Source organism: Panthera tigris, chromosome A1 (genome assembly GCF_018350195.1).
Source record: "Panthera tigris isolate Pti1 chromosome A1, P.tigris_Pti1_mat1.1, whole genome shotgun sequence".
Lineage (NCBI taxonomy): Eukaryota > Metazoa > Chordata > Mammalia > Carnivora > Felidae > Panthera > Panthera tigris.
In genome coordinates this window covers 153,956,695-153,968,971 of record NC_056660.1, presented here as the reverse complement: position 1 = coordinate 153,968,971, position 12,277 = coordinate 153,956,695, and positions in this window count along the sequence as shown.

The window sequence follows — 12,277 nt, the reverse complement described above, 5'->3', positions numbered from 1 at the left end:
CTACTACACTTGTTTTAATCTATTTACCATCTGTGAGTACTCTAAATACTAATCTCACCAAAGCCATTTTTTCCTCATCCCACTTTAATAGACTGGTTTTTTATTCATCTGAAGTGGTTTCAATTTCCAATAGTGCATCAAAGTCAATAAAAGAAACGGATATACTGCGCCTGCTTTTAAATCTCCGGAGATTTTTTTTTTCTTCCAAATCATTAACCAAGGTGAGCATCTCACCACTACTTCCACAATTGCTTTTGCCTAATGACACTTGGTTAATATCTAGCAGAAGAATGCTTCTATCATCATCATAAACTATTGGTCCCAACTGTATATCATGTAGGAAACCACACTTTCATTGACCACAGCCACCACAAATTCACATTGTGACTTCCTTTTTCTGTGTAAGCAGTAGTTGATGATAGAATCATCCATTAGCATCTGTAGCATCTAACAGTTCAAATAGCCAAGTCTTTTCTAACCTATAGATGGTAATTTTAACAATGGTGGTGCAACTAAGTCTGCTTTAAGAAATTAGGGTAATCTGTTTTTTAAATTTTGACATTTATTTATTATTGAGAGAGAGCAGGAGCATGGGAAGGGCAGAGAGAGGGGGAGACACAGAATCTGAAGCAGGCTTCAGGCTCTGAGCTGTCAGTACAGAACCTGATGTGGGGTTCGAACTCAAAAATGGGAAGATCATGACCTGAGCTGAAATTGGGTGCTTAACTGACTGAGCCCCCACCAGGCGCCCCATGGGTAATTTGTTTTGATAACCAGACAGATCTGCAGTGCTGCATGAAAGTTAAAAGATCTAAATTACAGCCTCTGTTGATATTCTAGAGGAGATACTTACATTCAGTATGGCACATTGTATTTTTTTTTTCATCCATATAATGGATACAAATGTACCTTAAAGAGTTGGGTGGTGAGTTACGTTTAATCATGTTATAAATGTTCAAACTGTGTATGAAGTTAGATATTGGATGTATTGTGGATTGCGTATGAGTTTAAAAATGCCAAAAAAGATAATAAATGGAGGATATGTTAATTCTTAAAGCTAGCAGTTCACATTTCAAAGTAAAACAAATTACTTTGAGTTTTTTCTGAGTTGTAGTATTTTTCCAGGCTTGAATGTAAGCCGGATGCTTTTTGGAGAACACCAACATCTCGCTACTCTTTAAAAAGGACTCCTCCATTGACTTGAAAATACTATAGCACATCCAAACAGCTTATTAAGAAAAAGGAGATCAACTTCACAGTTTAGAATACTGATTTTCAAAGGGTGTTTGCTTACCCAACAGCACAAGTGTCATCTGGGAGCATGTTAGAACTTCTTGAATCTAGCCTCAAACATAACATACTTAATCAAAAACGATGTGGGTGGAGCCCGTCAATTATTTTTACTAGCTCTCCATTCTGACAACTTAGAAGAGCATTGGTTTAAACAAAGGTTGGCAAACATTTTCTGTAAAAAGGCAGAGAAGTAGGTCTGTGGGCTTTGTGAGTCATAAGGTTTCTAAAGCAATCATAACAATGTGTAAATGACTGGACATGGGTATATTACAGTAAAACTTTATTTTCTTTTGTTTTGTTTATTTGTTTTGACAGAGAGAGAGAGAGAGGGAGCAAGAGAAGGGCAGAGAGAGGAGGAGACAGCATCCTAAGCAGGCTCTGGGCTGTTAGCCCAGAGCCCAACACAGGGCTGGAACTCACAAACCATGAAATCATGACCTGAGATGAAATCAAGAGCCAGAGGCTTATCTGACTCCTAGTTAAGAGTAACAGAAGGGGTAGAGAGAGACAGACAGACAGAATCCCAAGCAGGCTCCAGGCTCTGAGCTGTCAGCACAGAACCTGATGTGGGGCTCAAACTGTCAAACCGCGAGATCATGATCTGGGTCGCTAACTCAGTCATGGAACCAACTGAGCCATCCAGGCCTCCCAAGAGAAACTTTAAAAAAAAAAAAAAAAAAAAAAAGTCTCTCCCATTTGCTAGGTAACTGCTATTAGAATCTGAAAGTCCTAGTGCTTACTTATAAACAGTTAACTACATATTAAGAACTGTAAATATATTATAAAAGACTTTATCAATAAAGTTAAATGACTGGTTATTCTGTTGCCTTGTTTGATTGGAATATACTTATAGAGAACTTTAAAACTCATAATATGATAGCATACCGCTTTTTTTTTCCCATGGGATATGCAGTTTTGCAGTCAGTTCCTTCAAACGGTGAAGATGGAAACCCTTAGGACTTTTAAACTCCTACAGTTATTTTCTATGTAGTAGAATTCAAACCTATAGGAGTATCTATACGGGCTCAGCGTACATCTGCAGAAATGTAACCCAATTTTGAATTATAGTATTAGATTATCTGTAGCTGAAATAAAATATCATGGATGGAGATACTAACTTTTATCATTAGGTTAAAATATTTTATCAAGTCCCATTAAACAGTAGAGTGATAAACGCAGAACTGAAATAAAGTGAGGCATCTTTGCAAAGATAACTGATGGAAAGAATCTTTTTTTTTTTTTTTAAGCTGATGTATTTATTTTGAGAGAGCACGAGCAGGGGATGGACAGAGAGAGAGAGGGAGAGAGAGAGAATCCCAAGCAGTCTCTGTGCTTCCAAGGCAGAGCCTGACACAAGGCTTGAACTCACAAACCATGAAATCATGATCTGAGCTGAAATCCAGAGTCAGACACTTAACCCACTGAGCCACCCAGGTGCCCTGATGGAAAGAGTTTTAAAGTTGATTTAAACTCTAAATTTAATCTTGTTCAGACAGCCCATTACAACCAGGAAGGAGAATGAATCACCCATGGTCATTTTGCACAGCCTCTGGCCTTGTTTGATTAGCAACATTTGAGTCATGTTTTACCTTAAAGAACATGACAAGGTCACCAATGAAATTCAGAAACTCATCCAGATTTAGTGTTTCTAATATCCAACAGATATTAGTCCTTAGAATTTGGGAAGAAAATAAGGGAACGCCTTATTTATGCAGTTTAAGTATTATGACTAAACACAATAACAAACAGCTAACATTTTGATATAGTAAGGTTATAATAAAAATTTGAGAACTATTTTATGAAATAAATAATGAAAAATAAATGCATATATTATTACACACCAAAACACTACAAGATGGGATATTTCAATGAATTAAAAAATTACATTTGTTAGAAATATTTGATAATAGCAGTAAATGAGGAAAAATAATATAAATATATAATATAAAATTATGCCAAATAAAAATTTGAAAATAATAAGTACTTAATTCTTCTAAGTTACCTTTCTTAATTTTAAAAAACACAAATCACTAAATTCCCCCATTTAAAAATAGTGGTATTTGTTTCATGATAAATATTCCATATGTAGAAAAATGTATTTCCTATTGACAAGGGTTGAGTAGTTACAAGTGCTTACAAAGGCATTATCCGCTTGGGCATTCAAGTATACGTTGCTTCATGTTAAGTTCAGTGATAATTTTTTTTTCTGCTTTACCTAACCTTGACTTTGCTTTTGAAATTAATTTTGTTTTTGTTGACTTTTTTAGAGAAAATGTGCTTGTTTTCTCTATTTCCTTCTAGAATGTTTCAAAGAACCATAGCCTATAGGCAACACGGAAACACTGGAAAACAGCAGTAAGCATTATTAAATAGAACATATGACTATTTTATTTTTTTAAATGCTGTCAAGTTGAACAGAAGTACATGCATCAATTGCCAATTTAATAATTTACTTGCTAATTTGTTTCTTGGACCACTCCTAGTATTTGTATAAAGTATACAATATGTATAAATTTAATATTTTAAACAACTCATTGTAAGCAGCTCACAGAGCCAAGAACAAACACTTAAAACATGGCCATAAGCACAATCATAATTGACTGATTAGATCATGACTGCCTCTGGCTTATGTGATCTTGCCTGTTTCCAGGAAATGTCCACCTTGACATTGGACCCCGAGTGTCCACGTATTTGATTTTAACTTGATGACACTGGATTCTTTCAAACCAGTAATGTCTGTGTATTGATTTTAAGGTTTAATCTTCACAGAAGGCTTCTGATAGATTTTTCATTTTTTTTCCACCAATTCCTCAACTGATAATTCTTAAATCTTCAAAATTTAGAAAAACGTAAATTTCCCGAAAGACACTAGAAAGAAATTCTCATGTGAGGACAGTGTTCAGTAATAATATTACAGTCCTATTCATCATACTACTGTCTTAGTTTGTGTGATGAGTGCTCACGCCACTAGGTTGTCAAACTTGTGTCCCACAGAGCAGGGAAAATGGCATTGATAGGATCCCGGTTTTTACTAATGCAAAATAAAGCACCAGTCACCATCAGAAAATTACCCCCAGATATTAGGCTCAAAAGTAACAGCTGTCCAATAACCTACTGGCATATTATTTGGGAATAAGAGTAAATGGTTCATGAAAAAGTACACAGCAGTCTTTGAGATGAGGAGATAAATGGGTCAACAGTGACAGACTCTGCAAACAAAAGTTACATCCAATAAGTAAGGAAGTGATTCGATCAGTTTACAATAGAAAACATGTGATTCCTTTTATTTTGAACCGAACTCAGTTAACCAGCATGTCAAGTAATGATTTATGTGTGTGAAAGGCAAAATACACTGTGAATGATAACACTGGTGCCAAGAAGCATAATTTAAGAGGAATGCAAATTCCTTTCATTTATACAACCATCTCCTGCAGGGTGTGTGTGTGGCTAAAGTTGGTAAATTGGTAAATGCCTTCCTGACCTAATTTTATTAAAACAATAAAGTTTTATTAAACGATTATGTAATTTGTTTGGCTTTGAATTTATTTAGAAAACACAGGGTGTTACTTTTTCTATTTGTGGCTACAATTTGGCATAAAGTTAAATGATACTTAATATTGTTACTAGAGTACAGGAACTCCAAGAAAACAGGCAAATAAACCTTTAACGGAGACTGTCAAAATGAGAAAGACAAATGTAAACAAGGGACCTAGAAAATGATCTAAGCTTTGTTTATTTTTTTGTGTTTATATGTGGCAGTGAAAATACTCTTCTTGAATGTTTGCTTGCTTTTTCTGGCTTTAGATTCCACGACATTGATAACACACATATTGGTGCTTAGAAAATAAATAGCTGAGTTTGAATAAATACCCGCACACTCAACCCTTTGATCTATATGGCTGAAGATTCCAGAGGTGATTCAAAGATTAATACTGGCATTTGGCACATTTTTCTCTAAGAATTCCTCAAGTTTTTGGTGAGGGCTGAATTTAGTTACCATGTCCTTAGCATATGTTCTTTTGAAGAGCAGCTGTTCTACAGCTTTGTGAAGCAAAAAGCATTAAGACTAATATGGGATCTAAAGCAAGCACAGGGGTGGTCAAATGGTCGGTTATATGTCAATTACAGCAGGTTGGGCAATCTTCCAGTCCATCAGCTCTACAGGGCCCATTAAAGCAAGCATCAATAAGAAACATGCCTCGCTTGACAGCTATAGGCTTAGCTTAAGTTGTGTAAATACTGAGGAAGATCCGTGGAGTCAAATTTTGATTTAAAAAAATTGCATTTGAGAAAACGAGACTTTTTTTTTTTTTCCTATGTCATGATCTACATTAAGTGAGTCAGTGATCAGGCTCACCAGTCACAGGCATTTCAAAATTACTAATTTTATAAAACATTTAGGTAGTTTATTTGGCTTAAAATAGGGACTTTGATTCCCTCTTTCTCTGAATTCTATACTCTTAGCTAGTTAGGTAATATAACATTTATATCTAATATATAATAAAACATATATCTTAAAGTTAACAGAAAGTTTTATTTCATTTTTTGAATTTAAAGAACTGACAAATGGCAACTTTTGTATTACATAATTAAAGTTCTTTCTTTACTCCTAAATTGAATGTAAAGCGGTTTACCAACTTTGCAGGCATGTACTCTTCTGAGATAGCTAATGAGTTGCCACATGGTGGCAACCCATTAGAACATTCTCAATTGTAGGGATAAGGGATTTGCAGATGAGACAGTTTCACAACATTTTTGATCTAATCGAAAATTGACTCCAATTAATATTTCCTCTAAGGCAAGAGAGAGATTCCACTGAGACATGTACCTTCTTTCACTCAAAGGTAATTATCAAGCTCCAGGAATGATTGGTTTAATAAAATTTCTAGTGATCGTATACAATGTATAACATAAATCAGAAGACTAAGTTTTCCTATAAATACTACCAATACTGAATGAAAGATAGTTATACTGCTTCAAGACTTACATGTGCTGCATGTATTAGGTAAGCATGCTACAAATATAGCCAGCTGTAGGTGTTTTTTTTTCTTTTAAAAATATTTTTTGGAAAATGTACATAAGCATAAATGTAGACTCATAAATGATAAGGTACAAACTATTGAGTAAAACTAAAGATTTTACTATAAATTTTTATATGCAAATACAGCATACAGTTCTGTAAATTTCTGTGTTGAGTTTTTCATTAAAGTAATTTGATTTCTGGAATTCTTTTCTACTTACAATCACTAGAAAGAGCACTTGACCTACTGGGAGAGATATTAAAATAGATTCCTATCTGGAGAGAAAATAGAAGGGAATACTTTCTATTCATACTAATCCTGAAAATGTTCCAGGTCACTGACCCACACTGATAGGGTGTACATTAAACTCCACCTATCGTTTCATGATACATTTAATTTCTGGATACTAAATCTTAAAATGTTCCTGTTATAACCTAATACATTGTTTTTTCATCTTTCAAGGGGAAAGAAGATACCATGCAATTCAAGCTCTGTGCACACAAAAATAGAAATACTGGACAATGCATATTGCTTAATACACCAAATTGTGAATGCCTATGTGGAATTAAATATAACGTTAAATCTCTGCTGCTTAGCTTGCCTTACAGGCAACAGAAAATAAATGCATTTTACTTTTCTGGGCTTGGTAAATATCCAGAAAAAAGTTGAGGTTAGATACCACACAAAGATTTGAAAGTAAGTTTTAATTTTTTCCCTTAATCACTTTTTGCCATGAATCACTGTACACATGTACTCTCAAGGTACTGTGTAGAAGCATTTCAGTCAAAGATCTGTAATGAAGACTTAATTGAAAATAATTGTGTATTTTCATTTATTAACTTAGGTATTGTAATATGGGGAAATGAGTATTTCAAATCTTTTTAGGACTTTAATGAGCACATTTTAAAAGATTAGTAACGCCTCTTCAACTCACCCAACTTCTCAACCCTGCTCTAAGGGAATCACATGAGCACTTGACCTCAGTAAGATTTTAAGAAGAAAAACAAACTTCATAAAATTTAATCACATTAGTTGAAAGCTGGAAGGATGTTTTAATGCTTCTCCTAAGCCACCAAGTTCCATTACCTGAATCCTATCAACATAATCCTTTCTGAGGAAGAAAAGAATGAATCAAATGGAAGGGATTTGTAATTGAATTATCTTCAGTCTTAGGGCCAATTAGAAACATTTTTTATCAGCACACCTAGATATAACCTTGACTGTTTCTAATTAGTCCATCAACTCAGATAATAAGAAATGCAAGAACATTTTTACAGGGCTGTAAATTGGGAAGAGTTCATATTGTTGATAGCATTTGTATTCTCCATGTATGAATAGATGAGGGGGAGAAGAAGGAAAGAAGTGCATTTATAATAGGGTGAAGTGTTAGGACAGAAAGTATTTCCATTAGTGAGTAAAGAAGGTCATTCCTTTACACAGAAAGAATTATAATTGCTGTCTGTGCCATATTCTTTTTAAGATATTACCAGGTTTTAGCCAATTGTTCTGTTTGACGAAAAATGAATGTGGTGTTTAGTAGGTATTAAAGTGGAACTGTCAGCACAATACAGATTTTTGGCATGATTTTCCATAGGAAAGATGATAGTAGAAACTGGATAGAGAATGATGGAATATGTGCATTTCTAACTGAGTTCTGATTAGTTAAAACATTTTTAAATGTCAAAGTCCATTTCAGAAGTGGAATTGAATACAAAAGGAAGCATGCTCAAATCTCTATTCTGATCTTTGGTGTTAAAGAATACAACATCCTTATTATTTCTTGGAAAAATTGATAAATGAACACCTTGAGACCTCCTGAAAAGTGGTATTATGGAATTAAATGGAAAATGATCACTGTTGCATGGATTATGGCTTGAGCGTGGTGTGGCTTATTTTTATTTCATAATTTGCCCAAATAATATGTATTTCATCGCTCTGGTTTGAAGAAGGAATGAGTTATTTAAAGAGGAAACCTCTCTGGATGGAAATTTTCCTTCTTGCAAATAGGAATTCTGTGTGATGATTGGGTAATAATAGATTCAACCTATTTTTACAATTAGTGAAAGGTGTTCTTTTCTTTAAATTTCACCGAAAGTTACTTTAAAAACTTACTATAATCCAGTTATTTGAGACCTTTTTTTTTTTCATTCACAGGTTGCCTTTCAAGTATTTTTTGTGCTGTTTTTTTCTAACAGATGAATAATTATGAACAGCTTTAAAGCAAACTTTACGTACCCAGTGAGTGAAGTTTTAGTTTCTCCAATGAATACGTGTTTACTGAATACTTACTAGAGACTAGCCACGTGATGTAGATGAAGTGTAGGTTAAAGAATAAATAGAACACGGTCACTGCAGTCAGGCAGCTTTGGGTTAGATATATTTAGCTATATGCCTTAATAGGAGAAACTATGGGGAAGGGACAGGAACTTGATCATAATGGCTATTTAGCAATTATTTGTGAAATGAAAGACTAAAGTTTACAAAATAACTTTTTCCAATCTCTATACATCTTAATTTTTAAATATCTACAAATTTACTTTCTTATTTTTTATTGAACACATTTTGGCAATTTGGAGATACAATAAAGGAACTTAAGGTGGAAAAGGAATTTTATATCTACCAAATATAAAATATGCTGCATTTCTAATTTAATGATGAAAATCAAGGTTGCCTTAAGTGATTGGGAAAGACCCTTAACTTTCCAAGTTAGTTATAAAGCTGGAAAGAAAGTAGTCTCAGTGTAAACATACTGCCTGCAATTTGCAGTTGTAATTTAGAAAGGTTATTCCGAGCATAGGAATTTCACCATTTATCACTTTTGCCTTTATGTAAATTAAATGAATTAAATTATCATGGCTAGAATACAGAATCATTAACCCTACAGCTCAGTACTGATTTTTATTAACCTATCTTTTGATATTGCTAGTAACTACATTAAGAATGGGGGGTATAATTTTTACTAGTTATCTGTATAGAGTAGAGTAGAGTGTCTTGAGCTTTCTCCTCTTGTGTTTTCATATGCAAACTGATTAAGGGTGGGAAGAGTAGCAGGCAATTCCCAGTTGCTCCTGTGAATTTGCAGTTGAGAGATTGTAATATCAGGTCCTGGCTCTTTTGCTACTAGTGACTCAGAATCATTTAAGAAAAAATGTACCCTTACTGGTCCTTGTTCTTTTTAGAAAGATGTAGGTCACATACAATCTCCTGATGTCATTCCCGTGTGCACAATGCCATATATGTCAATTATAAAATATGACTTCATACTTTGTCCCTAGGGAGAAAGAAAAATTAGGCAGACCTATAAAACTGCAATAGTCCTTTCCAATCTAGAGTCAAGAGAATAATTCTTAGGGGCTAGAAAAAGACTGTGAGGAGTTAAATTTGGGTTGAATATTGAACTAAACTTATTATTAAAGGAAGTCAAGTTCTCAATTAGTTGCTTGACTGAAATGGCACCAATTGTAAATTCTATATATAACTTCCTAATAGTTTACTGTGACACTATGTATTTATTCTCACATAGTGATAATTATCTTTAAAAACATAAGGAAATGAAAGGGAAAATAGACTTAATACAGTTAATGAAAAGTTTTGCTTGGATGCTAAGAGTTAAACAGGCATCCTTTTGACATACACTGGTCAGTGAGAAAGGAATGACTAAAATAATAATGATAAATTCTATCCCAAACCCAATATTTTCTGCCTTTTACTCTGATCTTGTCATTCACACATCTCTCTCTTACTAATAGTCTTAGTGAACAGTTTAAAATCTCATCTTTGAATGCCTGAACATTAACAGAAGATAGTCTTTCCAGATAACCAAAAGGACAGGTATTTTAAAACTTTAATCATACATTTACATTTGCTACTGATGTCTTAATGTTCCAAAGTTGGTATAAGTATTTAAAAGAAAGCACAAGAAAAAAACATGAGCTTGGAGAAACGTATTTTTTAACCAGTAGAACATTAATATGCCACTTTTATTTTCTCTACTGACACACTGTAGTTAAGTAAAAGTTAAGTAAAAATGTCTTTGCTGTGGTCACATCTTACCTTGATGACATCTATAGCCAAGGTATTCAAAAACAATATAATGTGTCGCAATAGAAAAAGTAAACCCGGACTCCTTTAAGGATTGTCTCATTCTTCATAATAATTTTATGCTTAATCATAATCTTAAAATTTATAATCCTTCCCATTTTACTGCTTTTTCCAATAAAGATGAGTTTTGACATTATTGGTGTTCAAAAAAAAGCCAAAGCTACAGCGTAATATACTGAAGGAGATAACAACTATAGCAATGACTTCATATTTGTATAATTCTGTACAATAGATAATATGCTATGAAACTCTGGAAAAATGAAAGTCCAGATGAAAATGCTAAATAAGTTTCTTATTTTAATTAATAACTGTTTTACAATTATTTTATGGACTGAAGGTATGCAGTAGAGAGATCTGGTATTTATTTTGAGGGGTGCATTGTAATGATTAAACAGTATAAACCATATATTTCACATCTCATGGCAAAACTAGCTTAGGTTAATAAATCCTTTCCATTCAGAAACAACTGTTGCAAATACGTAAATTTTAGATAATAAAACCAAGGCCTCGATACCTGTAGTCTGTTGTGAGCCCCCAAATCATATTGGGGATACTTAATTTCATCTCATTGTACACGATCTCTTGCACATAGTTTTATTTTGTAAAGGCGCCAAATTGAATGCCTATTTTGGAGGCCATTAAGATCCTTTTTCTCTTAACTTTCAGATGTCAGAGAATAGTGCTTGGATTTTACATAGATCTATTTTATTTCTTCAGAATGCAAGCTCTGATTTCAGATATAGTCAGAAGAGAGATACACATAAATCTATATGACCAGAAGAGATAAGTAGATCATAAAAAGTCCACACACATCATAACCCTGAACATCTAACACGGAGATAAGGACAGTTACAGATTATTATGGCATGGATAGCTTGATAATCTATGGTGAATCTATGATAAATTTCAAACTATAACAAATACAATGACTCATTTTTTTTTAAAGAAACAAACCACAGAGGCATAAATTTACCCTGAGATTTGTGTCACTAAGAAACTGAATAGTTCAAAGTCAAACATTATGTGACATGCTTTAGATTGCTCTTATGAAAGGCACTATAGAAATGTCACCCTATTATAACCTACTGTATTTAAGAATTAACTGCAGCCGAACAGCCAGGGGAGATGAATATACACTGATGTGATCGTCCCCATCTCTTACTCACCAGCAGTTAATACAAAGCACACTTTAGAAAAGAGTCTCTAAGACAAAGAAATAAACACATTGTTAAAAGGGGTGCATTTAATATCAGGATTTCTTTTTATTAATTCTAACAGACCCTTATACTATAGTATTTTCTCTTTAATAATAGGAGTCTTTCATGTAAATGATGCAATCAGTATGCCACAAGCGAGTTCTTTCTTTAGTGGGAGGAGTTAGCAGCTCCAACATTCAATTGACCTGTTTCCAAATAATCTACAGGAAAAAAATGAAGATTAAGTCCTCTAACAAGAGCAGTTTTCACAGCCTTGCGTACAAAGAGAAGGATTCGGTAAAAAGATGAGAGGGCAAGCCGCATTGTGCTGGCCCACTTAAATCTTATTTCCAATTCACTAAATGTGTTATTTGACTTGGCAAGTGAGCTAGTATGTGTATTAGATCAGCAGGGAGCCTAATCAAGGAGATGCCAAGTTTACTGCAGCCCCTCTGAGCTGCATTAGCCTCAACTACTGACCTTAAGCAAAGTGGGTGGTTGAACCCAAAAGAGAATAGCATTAACTTTTGCTTGAAGTTCAGCCTGATTTGAAGTCTCCTTTTGTGCCTTATCCTCACCCCCCCCCCCAAAAAAAAGAAAGAAAGAACGAAAGAAAAAGCAAAAAGCATTTAACGGAATTGAATCTAGTCTGCTCAGCACCATCTT